General features: G+C 39.9%; 1 long non-coding RNA gene across 2 annotated transcripts in view; it reads right to left on the reverse strand.

Annotated features, from left to right (window-relative positions):
* LOC114484477 (uncharacterized) overlaps positions 1-18,006 on the reverse strand; it is a 142,662-nt gene extending 124,656 nt beyond the window's left edge. For both annotated transcript variants that reach the window (XR_003677413.1, XR_003677412.1), the window contains exons 1-3: positions 17,572-18,006; positions 15,211-15,350; positions 11,304-11,433 (exon numbers count right to left, since the gene is read on the reverse strand). This is a non-coding gene — a long non-coding RNA (uncharacterized lncRNA). The remainder of the gene's footprint in view (positions 1-11,303; positions 11,434-15,210; positions 15,351-17,571) is intronic.
* Between the last annotated feature and the right edge of the window lie 78 nt (positions 18,007-18,084).

The raw sequence follows: 18,084 nt of genomic DNA on the forward strand, positions 1-18,084 counted from the left end.
AGATGAAAAGACAACCCTCAGAATGGGAGAAAATATTTGCAAATGAAGCAACTGACAAAGGATTAAACTCCAAAATATATAAACAGCTCATGCAGCTCAATATTAAAAAAACAAACAACCCAATCCCAAAATGGGCAGAAGACCTAAATAGACAAAAGACATTTCTCCAAAGAAGACATACAGATGGCCAAGAAGCACATGAAAAGCTGCTCAGCATCACTAATTATTAGAGAAATGCAAATCAAAACTACAGTGAGGTATTCCCTCACACCAGTTAGAATGGGCATCATCAGAACATCTACAAACAACAAACGCTGGAGAGGGTGTCAAGAAAAGGGAACCCTCTTGCACTGTTGGTGGCAATGTAAATTGATACAGCCACTATAGAGAACAGTATGGAGGTTCCTTAAAAAACTACAAATAGAATTACCATATGATCCAGCAATCCCACTACTAGGCATATACCCAGAGAAAACCATATTTCAAAAAGATACATGTACCCCAATGTTCATTGCAGCACTCTTTACAATAGCCAGGTCATGGAAGCAACCTAAATGCCTATCGACAGATGAATGGATAAAGAAGTTGTGGTACATATATACAATGGAATATTACTCAGCCATAAAAAGGAACGAAACCGGGTCAATTGTTGAAACGTGGATGGATCTAGAGACTGTCATACAGAGTGAAGGAAGTCAGAAAGAGAAAAACAAATATCGTATATTAACGCATATATGTGGAACCTAGAAAAATGGTACAGATGAACCAGTTTGCAGGGCAGAAATTGAGACACAGATGTAGAGCACAAACACATGGACACCAAGGCGGGAAAGCGGCGGGGGGTGGGGGTGGTGGTGTGACGAATTGGGATATTGGGATTGACATGTATACACTGATTTGTATAAAACTGATGACTAATAAGAACCTGCTGTATATAAGAATAAATTAAATTAAATTTAAAAAAAAAGAAAGATGAGTAAGTTCTAAATACCTAACATACATCATGATGACTACACTTAAAAGTTATTTATTATATAAAAAAAAAACATAAAATAAATGACCTTATCTTCTCCCCCAAATTGTTACTCATACCATTCCCTTCCACATATGTGAAGTAACTTCTTTACCCAATTTCCATACTGCCTCACTCACTGATCCCCCTGCCTCTAAGATATTTTGTTTGTTTGGTTGATTGGTTGGTTGGTTTTGTTCTTCTTTTTATTTCAGTTATACATATACATGTATTTTTTTCTTTTTCAAATTCTTTTCCCATTTAGGTTGTTATATAATATTGAGCAGAGTTCCCTGTTGCTTATCCATTTTAAATATAGCGGTGTGTACATGTCAATCCCAAACTTCCTAACTTTCCCTCTCCCCAACCCTTCCCCCTGGTAACCATAAGTTTGTTCTCTCAGTCTGTAAGTCTGTTTTTTTTCTAAGATATTGAGATGATTGTTAACTTGGTCAGACTGCCAGCTTTAGGTATTATTTCCCTATATATGTCTCCTTCCTATAATTGTCTCTCTGTGGTTCCTTAGATTCTGAATCTTCTTAATGAGCTGCTGGGTCTAAAATTGGCTCTTTGCCCAGTGTGGGGTTTCCCCAGCCTAGATGTGTGAAAAGACACATCACAACCTGTAGCACTGGGGAAGTCCCAGGGCCCCCAGAGAGCTGAACTATTTTATGTTGAATATTAAATAGAAGAGAAGCTTGACTAGTGGGTGTGAAAGAGGGGGGGACTTTCAGTTGTGAAATAGTGACTAGATACTATTTTCACAATAAAAGATCATTTATCTTCACTGACTCACTTGTACACACTTCCTTGACTGATCTGTTCTTTTATCAACTGTCTAATATTCTGGCAGCACCATCAAAAGAGTCAGGTCCAGGGTATGAACATTACAACTGGATTACACATTAGCATCTGAACCAAGCAGAAAAAACTGATGGCTTTTGTAAAATACTGAAGAAAACTTAGTTGTGGGCAATGCCTAAATATTTACAACATACCAAAGATCTTGGACAAAGTTTTGAATACCTTTGATCCACTAACCTTCACTGGAAAATGCCAGTGAATTTTGGAATAAATTTGCTCACTTTCCATGGATTAAAATGTGATACTCCTCAAGTCATCCAGGTTCTTTTAAAATGTTTTCATAGTAACAGCCACCTTTAATAAACCAGAGGAAAAGAAGAATCTAGGAGAGAGTCTATATCTAGTCAGGGCTATATCTACTCATAGTTTAAGTGCATGATATAATGAAACAAACAGTTTGCATGGGTCTACTCATCTTAACTGTTAACAACTTGGGACAAAGAACCAGAATGAGTTCACTCTGGCATGTGGAGATGGAGGAGAGAGGAGGTGGAAGATGTTAATCCCAAGCATCTGGATCCACATCTGGGTGCTGAACTTTAAAATCCAGGCAAGGAGGAAGAAGTGGGGTTCATACAGGTTAGCACTCTATGAGCCCACAGCCTCCTCTTTGCTGCCCCATCCCTATTTGTAATGAGTGTGTAAGTGGAGTCTACTGAAAACAACAAATTTGCCTATCTTCCTTGGTTCTTCCTAGGCTATACCATCACCAAAGGGATGGAGGGTTCTCTGGGGATGACCCACTGAGATAGTCAACAGAAAAAAGAATAATACCAGGAAAAGAGAGGATCTAAAGGATAGGAGGTATGAATTATCTCCTATTATTAAGATAATTAAAAAATAATCTTTAGTATACCCTAAAAATTAGCATGCCCCCAAAACTAGTTTATTCAAGCTACCAAGCTTATTCCTGCCTTAAAACCTCTTCCTGGAATGTTTACCCAGATCTTAACTGGATCTGGATCCTTCTTGTCTTTTAGGTCCAGCTCAAATGCTACATTCACCAAGTAGGTTTGTTTCCAGACTAAAGTAGTCATCCAGTTACATTCACTATGTTATTTTTACCCCAGTACTTGGGGCATTTTGAAATTATCTTGTTCCTTTGTTTTCTTTCTATTGTTTATTCCCCTCTTTTAGAGTAAGTTCCATGCAAACAGGAATCTTGCCTGTCTTGTCACTATTATATCACTCACCCATAGACATGTACCTAATGCATGGAGAGGGTGTTTAATACACATTCGCTGAATGAATGAAAGACCAAGTCAATGGTGGAAAGTTCTGAGTTTCTAGTAACTCAGAACTAATAGGTTTTCTGTTTTTAATGGATTTTCTAGCAAATTTTCTTGTGAGAACTCCATTCCCCAACAATACCAGGTAAATGAAGCATGTAAATGAGAAAGCCTGTTGTCATTGAGATTATCTAAGCAACTTAAAGAACAAAATGTCTAAGTATAAGCTATTATTAGAAAGTTTGAACTACCAGACTACGAATCAGAATCATAAAACAAAATTCTCTATTACTGTTTCTGACAGACACACCATTACTTCATCTTTCTTCTGACCCCCAGGGAGCTGCTATACACAAGGACTGCCTCTTTATTTCAAAAGCAACTTGGTAAGAGTAAAATCAGTAACTTTTAAAAGTCTACAACGCCCTTTTCTTTGCTCCCTGAGCATTTCTTTCACCACCTTCATTGTGTGAAATGATTCCTCTAACCTCTCCCCTCACCCCTGCTGAAATCTAAGCAGAGTTCCAAATCCTACATCCAGAAGTACCAAGAAGACTGCTGCTACAAAAATCTATTATCTCCACCAACAGCATTTCTTGCCGTACCAATGCAATTTTAACATGCTACAACAGTCATGTGCTAAAATATGAAAATTCCACAACCACTAAGAAATACCAAAAAGATTTTTCTTCTCAGACAAAATAAACATTGCAGTATGAAGTGTACTTTGTGAATTAAATAATTAGAAGCCGGATGCCAAAGGGCCAAAATAGTTGCATCCACCAGGCTTCCTACATTCTTCACCATAGACTAAGTCATACAGTGGGATTATGACTAAATGGAAAATTTATTTTCACTAATCCTGTTCATTTAGGAATTAAATTCTCTTTGTTTTACCTTTAGAGCAAAAATCTGCACCATTACCTAAAGTCCATTTTGCACGTTTAAAAATAAAATGTGTCGACTAGGGACTTGCAGCCTGTCCCTGGCTTTCAGCTGCAGTGCGTAGCTGTGGGTTTTCCCAAGCAGGAGAACAAATGTCTGAGAGGGAGAGAACACACACTGTTGACTGTATCGGGGAGAGGCCATGAAAGAGGAGACGCTCTGGTGGGAAAGTTCAGGCAAGATTACCAGGAGATTGGAGAGAATGCCATTAAGTAACCCAGACTGTGCCTCTATGGGCTACCCAATGCACACAAGGCCAACAGAAAAACGTGTGACTTCTGTAGAAGCACAAGTGGGAGAATACGGGCTGAGCCTTTGCATCATGTTTTTCCACTGGAGTCCTCTACTCTCTCGTTTCTATCAAGTTGCTCCCAATTCTTTAGTGGAGGTCAAGCTACACAGCCTCAGAAAAGCTTCTTCTAACACATCTTGCTTAGGGTTGACGTCCATGTATTTTGTGAGCCTCTACTTCTTTATTAATATGTAATGATCCTACACAAATTCCCACAGCCTGTTTCTGTTCTCATTCTAGCCCCGCTGTATCCAGTTTTGAGGTAGATTATAATCTCCCCACCAGCAGAAATGTATGCCCCCCACTCTCTCTCCACAGAGTTTAGTACGGTACTTTCACAAATCAGTTATTTAATGAAAGCTGGAGGAATGACTTAGCAATTATATTCTTATAAGGATTCATTTCAAAAATCGGGAGGGCATAGGAATTGGAGTTTATGGAACACTGAAATGTGATGGGAGGAAAAAAGATTAACCACATTAGGTGAAGGAGGAAGAGGTAAAGAACAGGAGAGGGCAAGAAAGGCCCTCCGGACCAAACAGTACCATTTAAGGGCTGAGCAGAGGAGAGGAAGCATGAAGGGGATCGAGAAGGAGCAAAGACTCAAGGTCAGAAGAGAATATCGGCACCAAAACCAAAACAAGAAGAGGGTTTCCAGGAGAAATGTGCCAAATACTGAGCCAAGAGTGAGATAAAGTGAGCATTTCTGGGTGTGTGTAAGGAGAGCACTGAGTAGAGGGAAGGTGGAAAGGGGGGAACAGACCACAGTTACAGCACAACCAAGTTCATCTGCAGGACACTAAAGGAGAATTGTTAGGCAGTTTGTCCCCACACTGCTTTCTCGTACCAAAAGCAGTCCCAGGGTGCTTATCTCCCCAAATCGCACCCAGCTCTGAAGATGTGTGATAACTGAAACCTGAGAGCTTCTGAGGTCTCCACGGTGATTCATGTGCTTATTTCCATGGTGATACTTTTTGGCACTTCACTTAACTCTCTTTTAAAGGTAGAATAAGAACTAAGTAGATAATTCCCTCTAGTTCAAAATCTCTCAGGGAATCAAAGTTGTCATGAATGGGCTCAATTCTCTCAGCATCCACTGCTGGCCATTCCAGGGCAGCCTTCCCAGACCACCTGACTAACCAGTAGAGGGGCCCAGGAAAGCGCCCGGCTTACCTGTGAAACCCAAAGGACCAGCAGAAGATGTGAGGCAGAGGCAATCTCCTCCTAGGACCCTTTCCAGGCCTCGGGTAAAGCTCATCCCGTAGGCAGTAACACACATGGGGCAACATGCTCTCTTCTTAGTCAGTGTCTACGTCCGGGGTCAGAGGTGCTTCCTAAGGCACACCCCTTACCAGGGAAAGGAGAGGAGGGGAGTGACAGTGCCATCAGATTATTTATCTTCCCCCCACCCTTTTTTAATAGAAAGAGGAAAGCCATTCAGAATCCATCCTTCCATCACTTGGGCATATTATACATTAAATCAGTATCTCTGCACCAGATTTTCTTTCCCGCTGCAGTGCTGTCCTCATTTCCCCAGGACATTCCCCAATTACCATCTCTGCCAGGAGTATATTCCAGAATGTGCCTGCTTGAAAGAGTGCAAAAGGAATAAGCCTCTCAGTCACTAACACGTGTTAAGATATTCATGGCATTATCCTGGATTCTGCTGAAAATATGTTAATTAGATGTAGTCTTTGTCCTCAAGAAATGTGTAAACCAATACATGAATCCCCTCTCCCATCCCTGCCCACAACAGTGAGGAAATGGCCCGGGGAGCACCATCTTGGATCCCCACAGTCTGCCTGAGCTGAGGGGAGGGCGGTGGCAGAGTGGGCTTCTGTCACTTTACCTCTTATAAGTTTGGCGACCATATTCATCAACCCCAGAAAGACGCACAGCCCGAAGCAGGAGTTTTTCAAGGAACTAAATGGTGCAGTTTCATTTCTGCAAAATTTTAAAACAAATATATACGCCCAGAGATGTCTTCTAAAATGCTTATAGGAAGTTTTTTTGGTCAACAATTTATTAAGTAAAGTACTTTCTATCAGTAATATCACTTAGGGAATTGCTGCAAAATCTATGGAGTTTCAAGATAGTAAGAGACCACTTGTTCTGGTTTATGGTATTTCATGACTGTTCTGTTGATGCCACCAGATAATTCCTGCCATACACACTGTGTATGTTTAGAGAAATATAATCTAAGAACAGTATAGCATGATTCTGACTGTCCTGGACATGGCTAAAATGGGTTTACTTAGTTTAGATCAGCAGTTTTCATATTCAGTCCCTGATTTCTATGCACCTTTTTTTTAATTGGTGGTTGGTTACAAATGTCTGTCTGAATAAATAAGGGCCAGGGTAGCTAACAATAAAGAACAAAAGGTAATTTAAGTAAAGATAATGTGAATTCAAAAATCATTAAAGATTTTTTTCCTAGTTACTATTTCTTTGGAACAATTTAAACTTCTATTCAGTGTTTTTACCTTATCTGTAAGTACCACTCTGTGAAGTAATGTATATCTATTAGAATTGGAAAAGCATATGTCTGTCTGATATTGTTAAAACAACAACAACCTTAAGGGGAACAAGGAAACTCAATATCTGAAAGCAGGATTGGTATCATTTTCATAGATTCCTACATTTTTAAGAAGAAAAAAGGCTAACACAAATTATTAAAAGGTGAACACATATGGCCATCAGTATTAGTGTACTATTGTTACTATTATCAATAATAAAACACTATCTTCATGTGAAAGCTTGTGGGAAAATCTGAGTTGAGAGAATAAAGGTAAAAACATAATACTAAATTGGAAAAATTATGCTGAAAGGGATAAGTGTGAAATTTATCAGTCAGGTATACTATTAAGACAACTGCTTATATAATATGTGTAAGTCAAAACTAAAAAAGAGGAACCATTTAGTCCAGTTTGAGGCAAAGAACCTAAAAAAAATAGTAAGGTCAATGCAGAATGTTAAACTATAGCAAGAACTGGTGAAACAAACAAGAAAAAATATTTTATTTTACTTTGCTGTTCAATTGGACTTTTGAATACAGGTTGGGTTAACCACTAGAAGGTATAAGATCAGTAACTCGTCAAGGAATCCATAACTTTACATAGTGAGCAGTGAAATGGTCATAAATAAATCAGGCTCTGCCAAGGTCCCTGTGAAGGAGATGCCTGTTGTCTAAATCTAGCTGTGATCTATGATGTATTTTGGCTCCCTCATCTTAGAAAGAAATCAGGAAATGAAAAGGCAAGTGACACTGGATAGAAAAAACAAAAATAAACAGAACCTATACTTAAAGGTTTGGTCTTGGTCTGAGTGCCATGAAACAGTAATTCCATTAAAAAAAAAAAAAAGTCAACCAGACAAAAACCCACCCTGAGTAACTGAAATCCTATAACTACCTGGAAACTCAGTGTGGAAGATACTAAGGCATTTATGAAAATATCCTGGAACAGTCTTCAGCATGCTTGCCATCAGATCTCCATGTCTCCTATGTTTTAGACAGTTCCTTTTAATGGACCATTATTTTAATCTTCAGAAAGTTTTTTAAATTGAGTATAGCCTGAGCATCTACTTATGAGGGGTTGTGAGTTCCACAAGCAGTGCCATCCCTTATGGTACCCATTGAGTGATGCTAGAAGGTCCAGGAAGCCCTCTTATAGGCCTGAAACTGCCAGTCACTGACTGGCAACAATGCCAGACAACAATGGAGGAAAAGCAGGCTTGACATCATTCACACCTCTTCCATCAGCGTGGATGACAGGTTTAAATGTCAGGTAATCTAGTCAATGTTTCTCTAGACTTTCAGATTTACTCGTAACTTTTAAAAATTAACCTGTGATACCCAACACAGAGGGGCAAAGAAAGTACACACACAAAAAACTATTGGGTTGGCCAAAAAGTTTGTTCGTATTTTTCCATAACATCTTACGAAAAAACCAAACAAACATTTTGGCCAACACAATACTTTACAATACTTTAAAATAGAGTCTTTGCTGCTTAAAAAAAAAAAAGAAAGAAAAAGAATGGAGTTTAAAGATACATGGAGTAGTAGGAAAAAAACAAACACTGAAACATGGCAAGAGCGACGCAGGCTGACCCACTAAAAATGTGGTCTAGAAGATCTTTTTTTAGTGTTTTCCACCTCCCTTTAATCATTCCTTTTCCCACACATGATGTTTGCTTCCCATTCACCCACTAACTCTCAATTCCCCAGGTAATTTTCTTCTGGGTCCTTTTCCTGAAGGACCTTGTCAGAAGTAAAAAAGTAGGTATATGTTAATAACATGCTAGTATTTAGCTAAAAACTAAACTTTCAGTTTTAGTGTAAAGGGATGCTCCTCTCAGGAATATTTGCATTTTGACAGAAAGAACAAATTCTAAGAATGCAAACTTCCAACCCTAGAGCAAGCCATTAGGGAAAGTCAAGTGGAATTTGGGAGCAGGAGTGTTCTTCTAGTGCCCCCCCAAACCACTCCAAACTGGAGGTCAGCAAAGCTCTGATTCATTTGTTCTATCTCTATTAAGACTTCACTGACTAAAGACTACCTAGACATCCAAATTCAACACACTTAATTTTTTTAATATTGAAATACCTTTAAAGAAAGAAGTTGCCAAGGTCCTACTCTACATTACTGATTATCAACCAGGGGTAATTTTGCCCCCCCCAGCCAATATCTGGAGATATATATGGTTATCACCATGGGGTGAAGTGGGGGGCAATTGGTGCTACTGTCATCTAGCGGGCAGAGGCCAGGGATGTTTCTAAGCATCCTACAATGCACAGGACAGCTCCCACAACAAAGTATTAGTCAATCCAAAATGTCAATGATGTCGAAGTTGAGAAACCCTGCTTTTACATGATTTAACTCCTATAAAGTTGATATTTAAATGATTAAAAACATTAATGCCAGTGAAATTACTGCGCCCATGGTAAGACTAAAAATGACCATAATTGGAAGGATTTGCACTATTTTCTAAGCATTTCTGGAACATCTTAATTCTGGCTCTGAATTATTTAAATTACTTTTTCAAAACAGTCAATTGAATAAAACGAAGAGTCTTTATATAGTTCACAAAAGTTTTTCTATTTTGGAAATGAGAGTTTTGATTAAAATTGGCATTTCTGAAACTCTAATTGCTAGTTATTGCTGGGGGAAAAATATTTCTAAGACCAGCCAGATGGGACGCTTCAAGATAAGAAATTATAAGCCAATGTTCATATTCCAATCAGAAGAAAAATTCTGTTTATACATTTTTAATTCTGCTTAAATAGTAAGCAATATATTTCTTCAATTAATTCCTAAACTGCTATTAACTGGCTAGCTAATTTTCTAACATTGGGTTTAACTCCCTCAAATCTTTTTAGATTATTGATAAGCAGAACAGCATCTTTATAAGAACACTCTGTATATTAGGGACTCTATAAATTCTAACGGAATCAGATTGGTTTCTGATTATGACAAATCATATCTCTTTGTAGATGTACAATGTGCCCATAGAAACTTAAAATGTCCGTTTTTCAAAACCCATTTCTGACTGAAATATAACGAAGTGTGTTTCAGTTTACATGCCCAGAACCAGAACAACAGAAACATCTTCTTGACATTAACACTTAGTAAGTCTTCGGAACATGATGTCCACCTCTTTGGTGACCTCTGCTCTCCCACATCAGAAAGCTCCCTCTCATCCCTTTGTCACTCCCCTCTCTTCTTCCTTTTCCTTTCTGCCATTTTGGATGGGAAAGACGTACAGTGGAGGAATGTGAGGAAAACCATAATGATTCCTTCTGCCATCCATGAGACTAAAAACTGTCCCCAAACAGGAAAAGATGGCCAAGTGAAGGCTTTCATTTACTGAATTCTATCTCAAGCCCTTCCAAACATAAGATTCTTCAAGCCACATACACACACAAAAAAAAGTTGTTTTTTGAGGCTTTTGCTTTTGGTAGATTTAGGGAACTGTTTCCTTTTATTCAAGTTTGCTGAAAGCCAACGAGAAAGAACTCTAAATTAAGGTACATCTCTTACTAGTTGCTTGGGTTTGACAAATAAAGCAATCATCAAAATCAAGTAGTGTGCACTTCTTTTAAAAGCTCTATTTGTCTGGCATAATATAACAGCAGGATGGCTAGGCAAATAAATGGCATTACTTAACATAATCACTTAATGTTGTGCAACCAACCTCAGGTCTCATTGCTTTATCGCTTGCAAAGAGTTTGATGATAATAAAGTTGATTGTTAGCGTGAAGAGATAAATTGTTCAGTAGTTAAGAGTTGTTAATGAAAGCAAAAGAACACAAAAGAGGAAAAATAGGTTTCAGCAGCCCAAATTCATTTCTAATTGTACATTCATTATAGGCTGACCACAGCTAATTACCTAATTAAACTAAAGCTCTGCTACCTTAGAGGAATTTCTAGAGCTATGATGTTGGTTGTCAATTACCTCAGCAGGTCTGGTTGAAATGAGTAGTTAACTCAAGGCATGTTTTGCTTTTCCCAGTAGCAATACATGGCACTCTTGTTGCATAATATATGCTTAGAATGAAAAAAAAAAGTTTTCCTTAAAAAATACTATGGAAACTTAACAATAACGGTAAACCTTATTTTAAACAAGAGCTCTTGCTCATTTTATTCAATAATTTATATTCAGGAAATGTCCAGATAATCTACTTTAGGTAGACAACACAGACACAAAGGAGAAATCAGGTATCACTGTATGCATGTTACTGAGTGTTCTCGTCACATGCTGCTTTTAAAAATACATTTTAAAAAGTGCCTTTTGTGATGCTCTGCAGTATTTCACAGGATGAAATTATACTACTTAATTTTATATAATATTTTAGATTCATAAGTTTTTTTTTTAAGCTGGAAGAAAAGTAGTAAATCATCTAGACTAAATTATTCATTTTATAAATAAGGGAACCAAGGTTCCAAGAAGTGAAATGACTTACCCAGAGTCACACACTGGGTTGCTAGAACCAGAAGTAGAACTGGTATCCTGCCAGTCTATTGTTCTTTCTTCCTTGATTCCTGCTTTCCACTTTCAAATTGTACCGTCATTTCTCAGGCTTCCTCTAAATGCTGTAACAGAGCAACTAGTTGGACAAGGTTTTCGGTTTGTTTGCTTATTTTCAAAAGGCTTTGATTAGTAGCATTTTACTCTTCCAAAGAAACACATGTAATACTGTCCCTATTTATTTCAAGTCAGTCAAATGTCTCAGGACGTATTCTAAGGTGAACACTCAAGGGAGCAGACTTTTTTTTTTTTTTTTTTGTGGTATGCGGGCCTCCCTCTGCTGCGGCCCCTCCCGTTGCAGAGCACAGGCTCCGGACGCGGAGGCTCAGCGGCCATGGCTCACGGGCCTAGCCGCTCCGCGGCACGTGGGATCCTCCCAGACCGGGGCGCGAACCCGGTTCCCCTGCATCGGCAGGCGGACGCGCAACCACTGCGCCACCAGGGAAGCCCCGGGAGCAGACTTTTTAAAAAAGTTATTATTTGCCTTGCCTAACTGAAAAGGAGAAGATGATAAACTTATGGTGGATTTTATTAATCAGTGTTCAAGCAATTGAATTGCACCCTGATAGTCTGTTCCTAGGGAATCTGATCCTAAATCAATGGACCATAAATCATCAAGCAATATTTACTAAGCATCCCTTGAGAAAGGCATTTCCCAAGAAAGTATGATTTCATTCTCAAGAGTTTTCCCACTTCCCTTGATTCTGGGCTATGGTGCCTGTTCCTTTCAAGGACACAGAATTCTGGAACCCTCCTCTGCCCCTTTCGCAGCCATTTTTCAGGTAGGCACCGGCAATGAACATCCAGTTCTTTTCTGCCAAGTTAAAGAGGATGATTTTCCCTTTCACTGCCTCTTGAAGATGAACATCAACTGTTTCACTATTTGCGATTCAAATCCATTAATTAAAATAAATATAAAGTAAAAAACATCTCTCTTTCAGCCAAGAGGAAAAGGACAGATGGGGAAGCGGAGGAGGTGGAGATACCTCATGTCTTCTTAAATGGAAAAAAAAAAGGGAAAGAAAAACAAGAAGCATGAAATTGGGGGAAAAAATTAATTAAGAGAGGTAAAGGGGGCTTCCCTGGTGGCGCAGTGGTTGAGAGCCCGCCTGCCTATGCAGGGGACGCGGGTCCGTGCCCCGGTCCGGGAAGAGCCCACATGCCGCAGAGCGGCTGGGCCCGTGAGCCATGGCCGCTGATCCTGCGCGACCGGAGCCTGTGCTCCGCAACGGCAGAGGCCACAACAGTGAGAGGCCCGCGTACCGCAAAAAAAAAAAAGAGAGTAATATCAAATTGCTAAGGGGAGTGTTAAATCACCTCCAAAAATGGTGACTCCTGGCCTTTGGCTATGCTTCACACTGAGCATAGCAAAAACTTCTCTACGTTATTGACTTGCAAAAGCCACACCTTTTTTTGCTTCCCCCTCAACCTCTCTCTGCATGCTCCCAATTTTTAATTTCTTTCTCCTTTGCCTCCCATTGCCTGAAAAAAGACCCTGGCAAGGAAGAGAAAAAGAAGTTAGTTTAAGTCCTTCTCCATCCCAACCCTACATTCATCAGTATGTAGAACCACACAGAAAACAAAGCTATATCACACAAAACAACCTCTGCAATTTTTTGGTGCAACATGAACACCTAAAGTCTGACCTGAACACTACAAACTACTGGGCCTGGCATACTTAACGGAACAGCCCATGTACCAAAGTGATCTGATTTCAGATAACCATGCAAATTTAAATCAGAGTAGAGTGGAGCAGAGTTACTTTGTAAGACCTTAGTGGAGATGGACAGAGCGAAGAAGAGTTACGCTGTAATAATTTTAGATAAAGGAGATGAAAGAAAATACCGATGTTTGCCATGCCTAGAACTAGTTCTTCTGCCTTCACAACTATTTATTTTTCCTTACAACTTGACATTCATTCATGATAATGAATGGAAAAATATGCTAAATTTCTTAAAAACTGAAAGGAAAGCTACACTAGAAACCCAAAATATTTCAAATATAAATAAGTACAACTGAGTCCAAAAGTAGAAAAAATTTTTATCAATTTATTTATCATGTTCTATAGCAAATTAAAAGGCAGATATAGGAGTAAGTTGTCAAGAGGTACTGGGAAAAAACAAACCTTCCTGCCCACTTTAAAAAAACTACTAGCCCACTGTAGGCTAGGAACACTGAGCATTTGAGAATGTCAGTACTTTTGTACTCTTTTGACTGGGTCCAAGTGTGATCAAAAGAGATGGACAAAATGAATTCTGAAAAATGATTTGAGGGCTTCCCTGGTGGCGCAGCAGTTAAGAATCCGCCTGCCAGTGCAGGGGAGACGGGTTCGAGCCCTGGTCCGGGAAGATCCCACATGCCGCGGAGCAACTAAGCCAGTGTGCCACAACTACTAAGCCTGCGCTCTAGAGCCTGCGAGCCACAACTGCTGAAGCCCATGCACCTAGAGCCCGTGCTCTGCAACAAGAGAAGCCACCGCAATGAGAAGCCCGCGCACCACAATGAACAGTAGCCCCCGCGCACAGCAACAAAGACCCAACGCAGCCCCCAAAATTAATTAATTAATTAAATTTTTTTTAAAAAGAAAGAAAAATGATTTGAGAAAAACTCAGAAGATGATCTATCCCATTAATTAAGGAAAAGAAGTCCTCACAAAGAAGAGGGCCAAGGGAAGAAGAATGAAAGATAAAATATAAGCCAAGTTCCCAAAGAATGAATAGATCATATAAATGAGCAGGTAGAATTAAGAAAAGATATGTATATGTGTTTGTGTGTGTGTGTGTGTGTGTGTGTGTGTGTGTATGCGTGTGTGTGTGTGTGTGTGTGTATGCATGCTGGGGGCTCTTCCAATTCTTCTTGCTTCCTGATTAATTAAGCAACTGTTAAAAAAAAATCTCAGCTTTACTCATGCTTCTGTGTGCTTCCCTCATTCCTAAATTTAATAGTTAGATGTGGGCAGGAGTTGAGATTTCAGCTTTGTCAGTCTTACCTATCACCACATAGCTGTCAACTCATGAAAAAGAACATGCGAAAAGAATATACTTTAAGAAATAGATTGCCAAAGCAACAGCTCCTCAGCAAGCCCTGCAGCTCCACCTATAAAGTATATTGCTAATCTTTACACTAGTTTTCTTTTCTCTAGACTGCCTTCAGCTGGGCTTTCTATGCTGTTACATCATCCCCCCCACCAATCTCTGAAAAGTGTAAAACAGATCAAGTCTTTCTCCTGCCCAGTGCTCTCTGAAAGCTTCTTACAACACTTATAATCCAACTCCTTACCATGGCCCTCAACTCCCTGTGACACCCCAATCAGGGCCTATAAGGCCTGTGGAATATGTCCCTTGCCTACCTCCCCAACTTCATCTCCCTCCAGGAACTCTGAAGGTCACTACATAGCCCATCCCCACCAGCCTTCATTCTTGTTCCCAATTATACCAAGCTCCTTTACATCTGGTCAAAGTCATGGTCTCCAATACTCTGTTTGACATCCTTAGGGCTATTTTCCTAGTCTTGGAATGCTCTGACCCCAGATTTTTCCACAGCTGACTCCTTAATATTCAGAACCAAATATTATCTTCTGGTCACACCTGACAACTGAATAACACACACACACACACACACACACACACACACACCCATCACACCGCCATCCTGTTTGTCTTTATAAACTCATCTCTGAAATTATGTTGCTCATTTATTTGTATTGTGTAACAACCTCCAACCCCAAAATACACACAGACAGACAGACAGACACACACACACACGTAAATTCCTTGAATTCCAATATTCTTTGCCAAATCCTCAAAGCCTAGAACAATGCCTGGTACCTAATAAATACTCACCATTTATCGAATCATAGATTCCATCTGTCCCAAACTTTTCCCAAATCTTGTTTCTGTCTTGTATTTCTAGCACTTGTTCACGATCACTTCTCTTTTGTCTGTTCTCCTTTCTGAATGTCTTTTGGTCTTCATTCTGCTTACTGCAACACAAAGGAAAACAGAACAAGGAGCATAAAAAGAAGGACGTTATTGGTAATAGAAACCCAGTCAGCCTATGCTACTGGCAGTGGGGCAGAAGGCCAAATGTTGTAAAATGCTTCTTTAGGGCAAAAGCCATTAGGATGGATCTCATCCATTAGAGCAGCTCTTAAGGACAGTTTCAAAAAGGAATTATAGGGGCTTCCCTGGTGGCGCAGTGGTTGAGAGTCCGCCTGCTGATGCAGGGGACACGGGTTCATGCCCGGTCAGGGAAGATCCCACATGCTGCGGAGCGGCTGGGCCCGTGAGCCATGGCCGCTGAGCCTGTGCGTCCGGAGCCTGTGGTCCGCAACGGCAGAGGCCACAACAGTGAGAGGCCCGCGTACCACCAAAAAAAAAAAAAAAAAAAAAAAGGAATTATGGAGGTAGCCTGTCTGTGGCCTAAAAAAAGTACCATATGCCTTATGGACACTCAGCAGTTCTTAAAAACTTAAATGTGCAAAAGATTCAGATGAAGATTTTGAGATGATCTGAGAAGCTGCACTTTCAACAAATACCCCCAGGTTACTCTGATAAAGACAGTCTTAGGAAACTTTGAACTCTCAGGCCAAACAATGAACAGCAAGGACCTGAGGGATGGTATTACCCGGTGAAGTTAACCAGTAAAAATAATCTTTTTTAAAAAAATCTCTACCTTGAACCTAATTCTCAAGACAAGCAAATCCCATTTCAATATTTGCTCAATATTATTTAAATTCATTGGTCCTTACACCTTTTAACAATTTTGAAAGTATAATAATAGCTACTATTACGAGACAGCTACTATGGTATCATCAGTGTTTTACACATGTATCTTAAGATCTCATTTTATAGATGAGCTTCAGTTAAATAAGTACAGACAACTATTAAGAAATAACAGATGTGTTAATAAAGTCTGTGATCTATGGAGTCTACATCTCCCACTAATTATACCTTAATAGAAATAAAATCAATAAATAAAAATCCAGATTTTTAAATGAAGAGAGGGCATTTTTTTCTCTTAATTTAAATATTCCTCACTTTAGAAAAAGATTGCATGGGATTTCATTATGTGAACTTTGACAATACATTTAAGCACCTTAATGGCATGGCAACCTCTGAAAACGAATAAAACTTGAGTCCTTTTCTAAAACAATCACCCTTTCAATCGAAATCACCAAATATTAAGAACTGGTTCATTATTTACAGATCTAGCAGTGGTTTTCAAACTGGGCTGATAATTAAAAATCACTTAAGGAGCATCTTAAAAATAAAAATTCAGGGCTTCACACTAGTTCTTCTGAATCAGAATCTCTCGGGTTTGACTCCCAAATCTTTATATTTATAATGCTCCCCAGGGTCTTCTGATGAGTAAGGAGAGTTCAGAATAACTGTTACCCTAACTCCAGATTCTACAAGTAAATAAACTGAGGATATAAAAGGGCAGAGTCTGCTAAAGACAGACAACTTTAAGTAGCAGTAAGTAGCACAGTAGGCTGGAAAAACAATACCCTAACTCCACATTTAGTGCTTTTAACACCAATTCAAGCTGCCAGTTTTGGTAAAACTGTACTTACTTCTGCTCTGCTTAGGCCCTGTCAATTATTCGCTATCCTCTTGCAACTTATTCCCTCATCTGCAAACTGGGAATAATAATAATGCCTACCTCCTAACAGTTGCTGTGAGGATTAGTATAATATTCACTAGGTAAAGTACTTAACACAATGCCTGGCAAATACTGAGTGCTCCTTAGATAGGTTACATAGCCCACTAAAAAAGCATGCCTTTTTTTAACTGGAGAGAATTTACTGCACCACTCCAATTACAAAATGAGTAAGAAACCCTTGTTTAGCTTTGGAAATCCAAAAGCACGTTAAACTCAGGGTAAGGTTAAGGTCAAGAGTTTGCCTGATTCTCCCACAACAAGGTTTCTCACAGGATGCCTCAGAATCATCTAATGAACCAATCTCTGGATGAAGACCAGGCATCCGTATTTTTAAAAAGCTCCCCTCCTCCCCTAACCAAACGCTTCTTGGGCAATCTAAGGTTTGATAACCATTAGTATACAGAATCGGTGACCACAGCAAACAGCCTCTCAAGTTCCACCAAAAAACTATCGTGCTCTGTAACCAGAGGAGCAGCGTCATCAGACCCGGATGCAAACAACAGCTGGGGACGGCTGGGTAGAGTAACTGTGGTGCTCACCAGGGACAATCTCGACCCTCTCATCTCCTCAGAAACTTAGGAAATTACGAAAGCGCGGTCCCGTAACCCCCGTGGCAGACAGTGCCGCCTGGACGGCCACAAGGAGCTAAAGTTAACTCAACAGCCTCATTCCCAAGGCTAAGGCCACAGGAAAGCGACCTTGGAACGCTGACCGGGACCCAGCGGCGTCAGAAGGTTAACGACCCTTTTGCCTGGATCCTTGAGACTGCCAAGAGCCTCCACCACACCACGGGCCAGACGCCGGAAGTGCGTCACCCAACCCGCTGAGGAATGCCGGGAGTTGTAGTTAACTGGCTACTTCTCTGGTGCCCCAATTCGCCTTTCTTCAAACAAGCAAACACCTTGGGACCGTACTAAAGGTCGCTTTATGACCCACATATCTAATCCTTTCCTTTTCCAGCTGACAAAGGTAACTCTGAGAGCGCATGCGGAATACCGGACTACAAGTCCCAGCATGCTCTGAAAGGCGCCGGGAACGCCTGACCACCGCCG

Source organism: Physeter macrocephalus, chromosome 20 (assembly GCF_002837175.3).
Source record: "Physeter macrocephalus isolate SW-GA chromosome 20, ASM283717v5, whole genome shotgun sequence".
Lineage (NCBI taxonomy): Eukaryota > Metazoa > Chordata > Mammalia > Artiodactyla > Physeteridae > Physeter > Physeter macrocephalus.